The sequence below is a fragment of the Microcaecilia unicolor genome, chromosome 3, assembly GCF_901765095.1.
Source record: "Microcaecilia unicolor chromosome 3, aMicUni1.1, whole genome shotgun sequence".
Taxonomy (NCBI): domain Eukaryota; kingdom Metazoa; phylum Chordata; class Amphibia; order Gymnophiona; family Siphonopidae; genus Microcaecilia; species Microcaecilia unicolor.
In genome coordinates, this window is record NC_044033.1 from 530,528,260 (window position 1) to 530,542,723 (window position 14,464).

Here is a 14,464-nt window from a genome sequence, read left to right on the forward strand (position 1 = left end):
TTCTGAGGTGGTAAAATAGATTGCCAGACATGACAGCCCTCCATCCAGAAACTTATCAAAAGTACATAGTACATAAATATTGCCATACTGGGACAGACCAAAGGTCCATCAAGCCCAGCATTCTGTTTCCAACCGTGGCCAACCCAGGTCACAAATATCTGGCAAGATACCCAAAAAAGTACAAAACTTTATATGCTGCTTATCCCAGAAATATTTTCCTCGAAGTCCTTTGAGGCCATCCAAACCTTTTTAAAACTCTGCTAAACTAAGTGTTAACTTAGCTAAGCCTTTACCACGTTTTCTGACAACGAATTTGAGTTGAATTACACGTTGAGTGAAGAAAACGTTTCTCTGATTCATTTTAAATTTACTACTTTCGGGGGTCACGTGATGTCGTGCTGAGAGAGCAGACGCGAGTGAGAGAAGCTCCCGTCTGTAAACACGCCCAGGGAAAACAATAAAGCAGACATATCCAGGGAACGTATATAATGCTTCAACTGATTATATGCCATAAAATCCTTAGTCTCTACAACCCCCTGTTTGCGCAATATATTCCAAGAGAACATCCTACCTTGCCCATCCAACACATGTTGTAAAAGAAAATAACCCCTCTCTGCCCATAGTCTAAAACTCACATTATCAAGCCCTAGTGAGAACTGCAAATTACCTAAAATCTTTAGCTGATCTGAGATCTCAGGCTGGTCCCCCAAAAGTGGAATCAAATAATGCCACATCTATCTCAATGACCAAAATACTACACTGCGGTGGACACTTAAGGGCAAACGGCCTGTTGGGGAATGGACATGCCAAGGAGAGTAAAAGGCCGCCTCATATCTACTCGGTTTATAACTATGCTCCTCCAATATCCAATCCCCCAGGTGTCGAAGAACACAGGCGTAATTATATAAGTGCAAATTTGGAAGACCTAATCATCTGTATATCCAAGAACCAAGTAGATATTTAAAAGACAATTTCGGTTTCTGCCTGACCCAGCAAAAATGAGACAGCAATTTCTGTAATGTGACCAAATCTCTTTTCAACAACTTGAGGGGCAATAATTGAAGAATATAAAACTACTTAGGAAATAATACCATATTAAAAAGTTGGATTCTACTGTGGATTGTCAGCGGAAGATGTACCCACTTAGTCAATTGGGCACCAGTGTGATCCAGTAAAGCTGTAAAATTCACCTTATAAAGAGTGGCTGTATTTTTAGGGAGCTGAATACCCAAATAACGAAAGGAGTTAACCTCCCATTTCAAAGGAAAGGGGCCCCTTCAGTTCTCCTTGACCGAAAGCCTGGCAGGCAACGCCAGGGACTTATCCAAATTCAGTTTAAAGCCCGAGAAATCCCCATATTCACCAAAGCTCTCCAACGTTTCCAAAGATGCTTGGGGGTTGACAATATGTACCAATAAATCATCTGCAAATTTGGAAAGTTTAAACTCTTGGGAACCTATAATGACCCCTTGTGTGTCTGGATTGCTAACAGTTTCCCTAATCAATGGATCTAAAGATGAGACAAAGAGCAGGGGTGACAGGGGACAGCCTTGACGAGTTCCCTGACGAATCTCAAATTTCGAGGAAAAGACAGTGTTAATCTGTAATCTTGCTTTAGGATCTTTATAGAGAGTTTGCACAGCATCCATGAAAAAAACAGTTATCCCATATCTTCGAAGCACCGCAAAAAGAGATCTCCAAACCGCTCGATCAAACGCCTTCTCTGCATCAAAACTGACTAACAAGGCTGACCCACCTTCTCCATATGTTCCATCGACAGTAAAAGCTTTCGCATATTATGAGTTATCGTCCTTCCATGGACAAATCCCACCTGTGGCTCCGCTATTAAGTCCAGAAGCACCCGCGCCAATATTTTTGCGTAGAGTTTAGCCTCTGTATTCAAAAGAGAGAGGCCTATGGAAAGAAGGCTGCGTAGGGTCCCTTCTGGGTTTCAACAGTGTACTAAATTGAAGAGATTGTAGGATGTCTCCCGAAGCTACAAATTGGTAAAAAAAAAGACTGCAAAGTGGGAACAATCAATGGTGAAAGCAATTTATAAAATTCCGCTCTAAATCCATCTGGACCTGGCGTCTGTCTTTTTTGTTATTGCAGTTTCAATTAAGCGTTCTACTAAGCCTCTAGCACAAGGGATTATGCAGCATCCTACTAACACAAAAATTGCTACCACTATGATTATGACTTGAACACACGTCTTACCCAGAGCGCTTTGCTGGATTACCAAAGCCACTTCATCTTCCGAAATGGGGGCATTAAGCTTAGCCAAATCCGCTGCGTCTCAGCAAGGCAAATCCAAACTAAACTACTCAAATATATGTCCCCCTCCAAAGTAGTCTCTTCCAGGTGTGCGTATAGATTTTGATAGTATTTCTTAAAAACTGCAGCAATCTCCCGATCCGTAGTACCTTTGTACCATCACCCCTAACAATCTGAGATATAATCCGAGACCCCCTAGACTGCCTAATCAAATGACACGAGCTTCCCAGCTTTATTCCTGTGAAGATAAAACTGATATTTGTAGTACTTAAATTATTTCAGCGCCCTCTGATGATGAAGCTCATTGAGAGAAGATTGAAACGCAATTACAGAACTTCTCAATTCTGGGGTCGTGGCTACCCCATATTGAAGTCTGACCTGCACTAGTTTTTCTAGTTTCAAAATTTCTCTGTCTCAAGCCTTACGCTTGAGATATGACCAAAATACTACACTGTCATTATCTCCCCTCTCAACGCAGCTTTAGCTGCCTCCCAATACAAGATTGGCTGATCCCTATGACCCGCATTATGAAGCTGATAATCCATCCACTTCTGCATCAAAAAAAAATCTCAATGCCAGGTCCCAATAACTGTTGAGGGAAATGCCAAATTGTGCACCATCAAGGCCTTTTAGATCAATGGAACACCAAACAAATGCATGATCTGAAACACTATAGACTCCAATCCTCGCTGAGACCACTGAGGAGGAAAACCCCGTGGACAAAAGCCAATAGTCAATCTGAGATAGTGAGCCATGCGTCCTTGACAAGTGAGTAGAATCTCTTTCCAGGGGGTGCAGCGTTCTCCAAACATCCAGTAATTCCAAATTTGAACGCAATAAAGGAATACCTTTAGCTTGGGACCCCCCCTCTCCCCCAGAACCGCGAGATCTATCCAGAACAGGATCACGAACCATATTGGTCACCCCCTGTAATGATGGGTATATCCATGACCCCTACCACCTTACGTATAATAGTTTTAACCCAGGTATGGTCATAAACATTTGGTCCATATACATTTGTTAACCAAAACCTTGACCAAAAGAAATCTACTTTGGGGATCTCTCCATGTCTGATGGATCACCACATCAGCCCCTTCCTAAAAAGGACCAGGGGCCTCACCAGATTTCCCACCCACCAGTGTTTAAATTTAGAGTGCTCTATTGAGGACAAAGTTTGCAAAATTTTCTGCCTCTTAATGGGCGAGAAGACTCCATTAACATTCCAGGAGACCAATTTTACCTGCATCAGCAAAATAAAGCGACCAACAAGCATGAATAAATTCTTTAACAGTTTAATCGGACGGCTGCCCCAGCCACCGGCCCCCCCAATCCACACATGAGGCAAAAGGTTCCTGGGACCCAACCTCGCGCTCCTCGCACTCACTCACACCTCTCCAAAGCAAACACCAAAGAAAACAGCCCAGACACCCCCTCCTAACCCACCCCCCTACAAAGACCCAAAAAACTAATTACCTCAATCCCACTCCCAACCCCTTTATTTCCAATTTATCAACTATGTCCAACCAAACTTATGGACAAAGCCCCGTGTGGGGAACCCCCGCCCTCAAACCACGACCCCCCTCCTTAGTAATGCATCCAATCGAACCAGTATGTAATATGACTACACCAAACCTCATAGGCTAGAAGGAAAGATAAAGGCCAGAATCTTTCCTGATTTTTTTTCTAGAATTATGTAACGCCTCTCTATCTTCTATTCTCAACCCCACCCCCTCCCCAAAAGAAAAGGGCACCCCACACACACCCTTTCCCATTCAAACAAACCTCCCTGTCGTAGGTAGCTAATGAAATTTCAACATAAAAAGCAAATAAACTACCCAATATGTACACACCCATTCTCTCCCCACCACCCAAGCCCGAGCACACACAAAAAAGAGAGAAATAACAGTTCCTGCACCTGATCCTCCAAATCAGAAATGCACTGACAGTATGCAAAGAATTCGCCTCTTAAGGGTAACAATTTGCCATCCACGTTATCCAATTTGTCTGCCACTTCTTATCTAAAGAGTCTGCAATAGCCTTCTTCACTTCGGAAATGACTTCAGCCACCCACGCACAGCTTAGAGGTGCCTCTGGAGTTTTCTCCACCCACCATCTTCGACTCCTTGTGCAGTACTTTCTAATCCCGCCTCTGTAGCTTAGTAGACACAGCTGCCGCAAGAAACAAATGTCTTTCACAGCCTCGCGGATTTCAAAGCTTATGCCCCTAGTTTGCTGGCTCAGACACCAATAAAAAGCTCTTGGAGGGTGCGATCTCACAATCCAGGCCCGGGAGCTCTTCCACCTGTGCCCGCTCTCCTAGCATGGCATCACGTGACCTCTGCAACAGTTTTAATGCAGAAGACAGACACCTGCTGGCCAAACAAGAGAACTTCATGTCATAACAATACAAATCACAAGCATGAAAATCCCCTGTTTTTATTTATTAGGATTTATTTTACCGCCTTTTTGAAGAAATTCACTCAAGGCAGCGTACAGTAAGAATAGATCAAACGAGCAGGAGGCAATTAGAGCAGTAAAAATATTCAAACAATACAAAGTATGATGGCATGTTATACTAGCAATGACAACACAATATGGACTAGACCATTATAATTGATAGTGAAAGGGTAAGGCAAAGTTGTAACATATAGATGAGTAAGGAAGTAGGAGGAATTAGAAAGTAAGGTGATTGATTTGAAGAAAGTTGCACGTGAGGTCAGAGAGATCTCTCTATATGAAAGGCAACATCAACGTTCTATGAAGCCTCCAGCCGGAAGTGTGAAGGGGGAGAGATATCCGGTTTCCCTAGGAGTGTCTGCCCCGCCCTCTCTGTAACACAGTCAGTGAAGGAAAACAGCAGAGCACGAAATCAAATCGCTGGCTCTAACAGTGAAGGACTCAGAGGGGGGAGGGGAGAGAGGCCAGAGGGCATGGACACACACACTCCCACATGCACACAGAAGAAAACATTGCTAGCCCCCGTTTCATTTGCATCAGAAACGGGGCTTTTTTACTAGTGGTTAAATATTATCTCAGCTAGGGTAGGAGTGAATAAACATGTCCCGCTGCAGTATGTGCAGCCCGAGTCAATCCTTGTGTGTATGAGTGAAACTAACAAGTTAGTTACTTCTTCCATTAAAGGCTTGGTTGATTCTTTAATGGAAGAAGCTTTAAACGCTTTAAAGTGGCTTTAAATGCTTTTCCCAGTGTAATCAGGTCATCTGCATGCTTCCATTTCACAAGCAATGGCAAAACAGCCTCTTCAGACACTTCTTGCCAACTGAGGTAAAGTATTTCAAAGAAAAAGTAAAAATGTGTAGCATGTCAGTGCTGCAATCTGTTGATGATGAATTATGGAACTGGAGGCATTACTTATCTTTTAACCCATGTAGATCTTCCTGGAGGCCTGATGCAGATATACAGTTCAATGTACATTGATGGCTGTTAATGTTTTTGCAGCTGTTTCATAGGCATCATATGTCCATTATATAAGGCGATAAGTGGATTCTTGCAAACTCAGTTGCGTCATCTGATCTTTGGTGAAATGTGGGTAACAGATCTGGCTCATGAAGCTGGTGAATACCTTTTGTGGTAATATAAAATTTGCATCTTTTGTATAATATTTCTATGAGCTCAAGAGCTATTTTGTTGGCTACTTAATTCCCCTACACAGGTTAAAGTTGACAGTATATTCTCTATTAATTTTTAAACATGCCAGAGGATTACAACAGTTTAATCAGTGTACTTCTACTACTAATCATTTCTATAGCTGTACTAGACGTACGCAGTGCTGAACACCGGATATGAATAGTCCCTTCTTGACAGAGCTTTATAATCAAATTAGGACAAATAGGATAAATAAGAGATAAGGGAATTACTAAGGTGGGAATAAAACATGGATACTGGACAAGTAAGGGTTAGGAGTTAAAAGCAGCATCAAAAAGGTGGGCTTTTATCCTAGATTTGAAGACGGCCAGAGATGGAGCTTGACGTACTGGCTCAGGAAGTCTAGGAGCTTGACGTACTGGCTCAGGAAGTCTATACCAGGCATATGGTGCAGCAAGATAAAAGGAACGGAGTCTGGAGTAGGCAGTGGAGGTGAAGGGAGCAGATAAGAGATTTACCCAGTGAACGGAGTTCCCAGGGAGGAGTGCAGGGAGAGATATGAGTGGAGAGGTACTGAGGAGCTGCAGAGTGAATGCACTTGTAAGTCAATAAGAGTTTGAACTGTATGTGGAAACAGATAGGGAGCCAGTGAAGTGACTTGAGGGGCTAATATGAGCATAGCGACACTGGCAAAATGCAAGTCGTGCAGCTGAATTTTGAACAGATAGAAGGGCAGAGAGCTAGCGTAGTGAGACCTGTGAGAAGCAACTTGCAAAAGTTTAAGCAAGAGGTGGTAAGAGTGTGAATAAGGGTTCTGGTAGTGTGCTCAAAGGAAAGGACAAATTTTGGTGATATTACAGAGAAATAAATGACAGGTTTTAGCAGTCTGTTGAATATGTGCAGAGGAAGAGAGAATGGAGTCGAAGATTACCCCAAGATTACGAGCTGATGAGACAGGGAGGCTAAGAGTGTTATCCACAGAGAGAGAATGGGGGAAAAGAGGTTGGTTTAGGTTGAAAGATAAGCAGTGTTGGTCATGTTTTAGATTCAGATGGCAGTGAGACATCCAGTCAGAAATGTCAGACAGGCTGATACTTTGGCCTGGATTCCTGCTGAGATTTCTGGTGTGGATTTATTCAATAGATCTTTAGAAATGGGAGAGATTCTGCAGGATTGGATGGGAGAGTTCTCCGAGGACAAGCAGGCTGCTTGTTCTCACGACTGGGTGACGTCCGCGGCAGCCCCACCAACCGGAAGAAGCTTCGCGGGCGGTCCGCACGCAGGGCACGACCACAGCACATGTGCGGCCGTCTTCCCGCCCGTGCGCGACCGTTCCCGCCAGTCTTTTCCGCGCTGAAGAGAGTCGTGCGTCGCTGCTCTCTCTTAGTCAGCCCTGGAAAATCGTTGCGGCGTTCGCGAATTCGTTTATTTTTTGTTTCTGCTGCCGCGCACTCCAGATTTTCTTTTTCTTTAAGAAAAAAAAAAAAAAGAGAACACGCTTTATTTTTCCCTCGTATCTAGCGGGGGCGTCGCGTTGCGGCCTTGTGGCGGCGCGGTCGATTATTTTTCGAGGTGTGATTTACCGCCACCATCGACGACTTTAACTTCGCCGACGCGATTTTTCCGTCGATGTCCTCGAAGGTCCCGAGTGGATTTAAGAAGTGTGGTCGGTGCGGCCGGCCTATCTCGCAGACTGACACCCACGCTTGGTGCCTCCAGTGCCTCGGGCCGGAGCACAATATCAAGTCGTGTTCTTTGTGTCTTGGTCTCCGGAAACGGACTCAGGTTGCGAGGCAAGTTCTTCGGGACCGTCTTTTTGGAACTTGCGCCGGCCCGTCGACCTCGACGGCATCGGTATCGACGGCCGGTTCTTCGGTGTCGGTATCGGTGTCCGCGAAATCGACACCGATGGCATCGACCCCAGGAGTACAGGGCCCGCCGGTCCTCCGGTGACGGTAGGGGTGAGAGGCCGCGGGACCGAACCCTGTCTGACCCGGCCCCTCGAGACCGAGGGGGATCGACCTCCTCCGTTCCACCGGGCGCCGATGACGGGCACCGCAAAAAACAGAAAAAGCACCGTCATCGGTCCCCATCGGTGCGCCCGGCCCTCGGTGCCGGAGAGGAGTCGACGCCGAAGCGTCCACGTTGAGAGGAGAGGTCCCCCTCGGTAGTGGAGGTACCGACGCGTCAGGGTCCCAGCACTTCGGTGCAGTCTCCTGGACCCGAGCAGCTTCCGGCACCGACGCCTCTACCGGCCCCCCCGTCTTTCCCGACAGCGGGCCTGGACGAGTGCCTCCAAGCCATCCTTCCGGGGATCCTGGAAGGGCTGATGCGCCAGGCTGTGCCGGCGAGCTCTAGCCCGGTGCCGAGGCCTTCGACACCGCCGCCGCTTGCGGCGCCGGTCTCGACCGCCACGCAGGTGGAGTCCCCGTCGATGGAGGGAGCTTCGTCCCCGCCGGCGCGGGAGTCCACCGCTCGACGACACCGAGGCCTCGGTGCCTCGACGTCGAGCCAGGCCCGGTTAAGGACTTAGCTACATGAGCTTATGTCCGATACCGAGGAAGAGGCCTCATGGGGGGAAGTGGAGGACCCCAGATATTTCTCCTCAGAGGAGTCTGTGGGCCTCCCCTCTGACCCCACGCCTTCACCGGAGAGGAAGCTCTCACCTCCTGAGAGCCTCTCCTTTGCCTCCTTTGTTAGGGATATGTCTATATGCATTCCCTTCCCCGTGGTCTCTGTGGACGAGCCGAGGGCTGAGATGCTCGAGGTCCTCGACTATCCATCACCACCTAGAGAGTCCTCCACGGTGCCGTTGCACAATGTCCTCAAAGAGACACTGCTTCGGAACTGGATGAGACCATTATCTAATCCCACCATTCCCAAGAAAGCAGAATCCCAGTACAGAATCCACTCGGACCCAGAGTTAATGCAGCCCCAATTGCCCCATGACTCGGCGGTCGTGGATTCTGCTCTCAAGAGGGCACGGAGTTCGAGGGATACCGCCTCGGCGCCCCCGGGGCGGGAGTCTCGCACTCTGGACTCGTTTGGGAGGAAGGCCTACCAATCTTCCATGCTCGTGACCCGCATCCAATCTTACCAGCTCTACACGAGCATACACATGCGGAACACTGTGAAGCAACTGGCGGACCTGGTTGATAAGCTCCCGCCGGAGCAGTCCAGGCCTTATCAGGAGGTGGTCAGGCAGCTGAAGGCGTGCAGAAAATTCCTGTCCAGGGGTATCTATGACACCTGTGACGTGGCATCTCGTGCTGCGGCCCAAGGTATAGTGATGCGCAGGCTCTCATGGCTGCATGCCTCTGACCTGGACAACCGCACCCAGCAGAGACTGGCCGACGTCCCTTGCCGGGGGGATAATATTTTTGGCGAGAAGGTCGTGCAGCTGGTGGACCAACTGCATCAGCGGGAAACCGCCCTCGACAAGCTCTCCCACCGGGCGCCTTCAGCATCCACCTCTGCAGGTGGACGTTTTTCCCGGGCCCGGCAGGCTGCGCCCTATGCGTTTGCCAAGCGTAGGTACACCCAGCCGGCCCGAAGGCCTCGACAGGCACAGGGACAGCCCCAGCGCGCTCGTTCTCGTCAACAGCGTGCGCCTAAGCAGCCCCCTGCGCCTCCACAGCAAAAGCCGGGGACGGGCTTTTGACTGTATCCACGGGAACATAGCCGCCCTCAAAGTGTCCGTGCCGGACGATCTGCCGGTCGGAGGGAGGTTAAATTTTTTCACCAAAGGTGGCCTCTCATAACCTCCGACCAGCGGGTTCTCCAAATAGTGCGGTGCAGATACGCCCTAAATTTGGCCTCCCTTCCACCAAATTGTCCTCCGGGAGCTCAATCCTTCAGCTCCCATCACAAGCAGGTACTTGCAGAGGAACTCTCCGTCCTTCTTAGCGCCAATGCGGTCGAGCCCGTACCACCCGGGCAGGAAGGGCAGGGATTCTATTCCAGGTACTTCCTTGTGGAAAAGAAAACAGGGGGGATGCGTCCCATCCTAGACCTGAGAGGCCTGAACAAATTCCTGGTCAAACAAAAGTTCAGGATGCTTTCCTTGGGCACCCTTCTGCCAATGATTCAGAAAAACGATTGGCTATGTTCCCTGGATTTAAAGGACGCATACACTCACATCCCGATACTGCCAGCTCACAGACAGTATCTCAGATTCCGCCTGGGCGCACGGCACTTTCAGTATTGTGTGCTGCCCTTTGGGCTCGCCTCTGACCCACGGGTGTTTACGAAGTGCCTCGTGGTGGTGGCAGCATACCTACGCAAGCTGGGAGTGCACGTGTTCCCATATCTCGACAGTTGGCTGGTCAAGAACACCTCGGAGGCAGGAGCCCTCCTGTCCATGCAGTGCACTATTCAACTCCTGGAGCTGCTGGGGTTTGTGATAAATTACCCAAAGTCCCATCTCCGGCCAACCCAGTCTGTGGAATTCATAGGAGCTCTGCTGAATACCCAGACGGCTCGGGCCTTCCTTCCCGAAGCGAGGGCCAACAACCTCCTGTCCCTGGCTTCGCAGACCAGAGCGTCTCAGCAGGTCACAGCTCGGCAGATGTTGAGACTTCTGGGTCATATGGCCTCCACAGTCCATGTGACTCCCATGGCTCGTCTTCACATGAGATCTGCTCAATGGATCCTAGCTTCCCAGTGGTTCCAAGCCACCGGGAATCTAGAGGATGTCATCCGCCTCTCCACCAGTTGCCGCACTTCACTGCTCTGGTGGACCATTCGGACCAATTTGACCCTGGGACGTCCATTCCAAATTCCACAGCCCACGAAAGTGCTGACGACGGATGCATCTCGCCTGGGGTGGGGAGCTCATGTCGATGGGCTCCACACCCAGGGTCTGTGGTCCCTCCAGGAAAAGGATCTGCAGATCAACCTCCTGGAGCTCCGAGCGATCTGGAACGCACTGAAGGCTTTCAGAGATCGGCTGTCCTGCCAAATTATCCAAATTCGGACAGACAATCAGGTTGCAATGTATTACACCAACAAGCAGGGGGGCACCGGATCTCGCCCCCTGTGTCAGGAAGCCATCGGGATGTGGCGTTGGGCCTGCCAGTTCGGCATGCTTCTCCAAGCCACATACCTGGCAGGCGTAAACAACAGTCTGGCCGACAGACTGAGCAGAGTCATGCAACCGCACGAGTGGTCACTCCATTCCAGAGTGGTACACAAGATCTTCCGAGAGTGGGGCACCCCCTCGGTGGACCTTTTCGCCTCTCAGACCAACCACAAGCTGCCTCTGTTCTGTTCCAGACTTCAGGCAAACGGCAGGCTAGTGTCGGATGCTTTTCTCCTTCATTGGGGGACCGGCCTCCTGTATGCTTATCCTCCCATACCTTTGGTGGGGAAGACCTTACTGAAGCTCAAGCAAGACCGCGGCTCCATGATTCTGATAGCGCCCTTTTGGCCCCGTCAGATCTGGTTCCCTCTTCTTCTGGAGTTGTCCTCAGAAGAATCGTGGAGATTGGAGTGTTTTCCGACTCTCATTTCGCAGAACGACGGAGCGTTGCTGCACCCCAACCTTCAGTCCCTGGCTCTCACGGCCTGGATGTTGAGGGTGTAGACTTCACTGCGTTGGGTCTGCCTGAGGGTGTCTCCCGTGTCTTGCTTGCCTCTAGGAAGGATTCCACTAAAAAGAGTTACTTTTTCAAGTGGAGGAGGTTTGTCGTGTGGTGTGAGAGCAAGGCCCTAGAACCTCGTTCTTGCCCTGCACAGAACCTGCTTGAATACCTTCTGCACTTATCAGAGTCTGGCCTCAAGACCAACTCAGTAAGGAATCACCTTAGTGCGATTAGTGCTTACCATTATCGTGTAGAAGGTAAAGCCATCTCTGGAGAGCCTTTAGTCGTTCGATTCATGAGAGGCTTGCTCTTGTCAAAGCCCCCTATCAAGCCGCCTACAGTGTCATGGGATCTCAACGTCGTCCTCACCCAGCTGATGAAACCTCCTTTTGAGCCACTGAATACCTGCCATCTGAAGTACTTGACCTGGAAGGTCATTTTCTTGGTGGCAGTTACTTCAGCTCGTAGGGTCAGTGAGCTTCAAGCCCTGGTAGCTCATGCTCCATATACCAAATTTCATCACAACAGAGTAGTGCTCCGCACCCACCCAAAGTTCCTGCCGAAGGTGGTGTCGGAGTTCCATCTTAACCAGTCAATTGTCTTGCCAACATTCTTCCCCAGGCCTCATACCCGCCCTGCTGAACGTCAGTTGCACACATTGGACTGCAAGAGAGCATTGGCCTTCTACTTGGAGCGGACACAGACCCACAGACTGTCCGCCCAATTGTTTGTTTCTTTCGACCCTAACAGGCTAGGGGTCGCTGTCGGGAAACGCACCATCTCCAATTGGCTAGCAGATTGCATTTCCTTCACTTATGCCCAGGCTGGGCTGGCTCTTGAGGGTCATGTCACGGCTCATAGTGTTAGAGCCATGGCAGCGTCAGTGGCCCACGTGAAGTTAGCCACTATTGAAGAGATTTGCAAGGCTGCGACGTGGTCATCTGTCCACACATTCACATCACATTACTGCCTCCAGCAGGATACCCGACGCGACAGTCGGTTCGGGCAGTCGGTGCTGCAGAATCTGTTTGGGGTGTAAATCCAACTCCACCCTCCAGGACCCGCATTTATTCTGATCAGGCTGCACTCTCAGTTAGTTGTTCTTCGTAGGTCAATTTTCTGTTGTACCCTCGCCGTTGCGAGGTTAAATTGACCTGGGTTCTTGTTTTGAGTGAGCCTGAGAGCTAGGGATACCCCAGTCGTGAGAACAAGCAGCCTGCTTGTCCTCGGAGAAAGTGAATGATACATACCTGTAGCAGGTGTTCTCCAAGGACAGCAGGCTGATTGTTCTTACCTACCCTCCCTCCTCCCCTTTGGAGTTGCGTTTTCATCATTTTTGCTTGTCATTCAACTGGCGGGAACGGTCGCGCACGGGTGGGAAGACGGCCGCGCATGCGCAGTGGGCGTGCCCTGCGTGCGGACCGCCCGCGAAGCTTCTTCCGGTTGGTGGGGGCTGCCGCGGATGTCACCCAGTCGTGAGAACAATCAGCCTGCTGTCCTCGGAGAACACCTGCTACAGGTATGTATCATTCACTGTTCTGCAGGATTGGAGATGTCCCTCTTCACAAAAGCGGAGACAGGGAAGACGTGGCAAACTACAGGTCAGTAAGCCTCACGTCGGTGGTAGGGAAAGTAATGGAATTGCTGCTGAAGGAAAGGATAGTTGGCTTTCTAGAAGCCAATGGGTTACATGATCCCAGGCAACATTGCTTTGCCAAAGGAAAATCCTGCCAAATAAATCGGATTAACTTTTTTTCGACTGGTTGACCAAGGAACTGGATGAAGGATGTGCGTTTAAATGTAATCTGCTTGGATTTCAGCAAAGCCTTGATATGGTCCTTCACAGAAGACTCATGAATAAGCTGAGAGGTCTGAACTTAGGACCCAAAGTGGTGAACTGGAGTGGAAACTGGTTGACCGACAGGCCGCTGAGGATTTTGGTAAATGGAATTGGATTGGAGGAAAGGGAATGAGTAGTGGAGTGCCTTGGGGGTCTCTGCTGGGGTTGATTTTGTTTAATATTTGTGAGAGACATTGCTGAAGGATTAGAAGGAAAAGTTTGCCTTTTTGCAGATGACATGGATAGCTAATAGAGTGAATACTTAGGAGGGAGTAGAAACCATAAGAAGGGATTGCCAAACATTAGAAGAATGGTCGATGGTCTGGCAGTTAAAATTTAATTCAAGATAAACCTTAGAGTTCTAATTTTCCTATCTGGTATCACACAAAACTTTGTACCAGTTAACTCTTAATAATTTATAAATTTTTAAATAGTGCTCAGTGTATTTGAAGTGCCAAAGATGTCATATTAAGTAACATCTCAAGGCAGGTATCGGTAATAGAATGCTGCTGATATCCCATGAAAAAATAGTGAAGACTGTGTCTAATTCAGATAGTGATCCTGTTCCCAATTCGAAACCACATTTCAATGAGTGGTGTCTTCAAGAGAACAAGCTGTAAAACAAAATGTCTCACCTCTTTGACTTCATAAAAGTGCATTAACTATAAACTACATATCTCACACCTTATAACTTTGGCTGTCAGTAAATGTTCTGTTCGGCCATTCCAGGGAGGGTAGATCAAAATACCCAAACTCCTCCCAGCAGCCAGGACGCCGGTTCATGCTCCATAGCGCTGTATTTAAATGTTCTCTATTGACAACAGTCGGTGTTTTGTCTATAACTAGGTCAGTCTTTTTAGGCTATCCAATCTATTTAATCCCTTAGGGGAAACTGTACCCCAGTCATATATAAACTGCTGTTCTTTCTGATACATCCCCTCCTCATTCTAAATTGACTTCTAATAGGATTACATATTTGAGATCTGATTATAGGAAGCCCAATGTTCAACCAGTGGCGCCTCCCGTTTAGATGTTCTCAAATTACTCAGATGTTCTGCTATTCTTTGTTTTATCTTTCGTCTAGTTTGACCTATATACCATTTAGAGCAGGGGCATTTAATTGCATAAACCACCTGAGCAGAATTGCAATTCGTATGTGAAC

The 14,464-nt window shown here is 48.4% G+C and overlaps 1 protein-coding gene across 1 annotated transcript in view; it reads left to right on the top strand.

Moving 5' to 3' along the window:
- The window catches only part of AMD1 (adenosylmethionine decarboxylase 1), a 98,452-nt gene that overhangs the window by 42,210 nt on the left and 41,778 nt on the right, over positions 1 to 14,464 (top strand). The window lies entirely within an intron of this gene.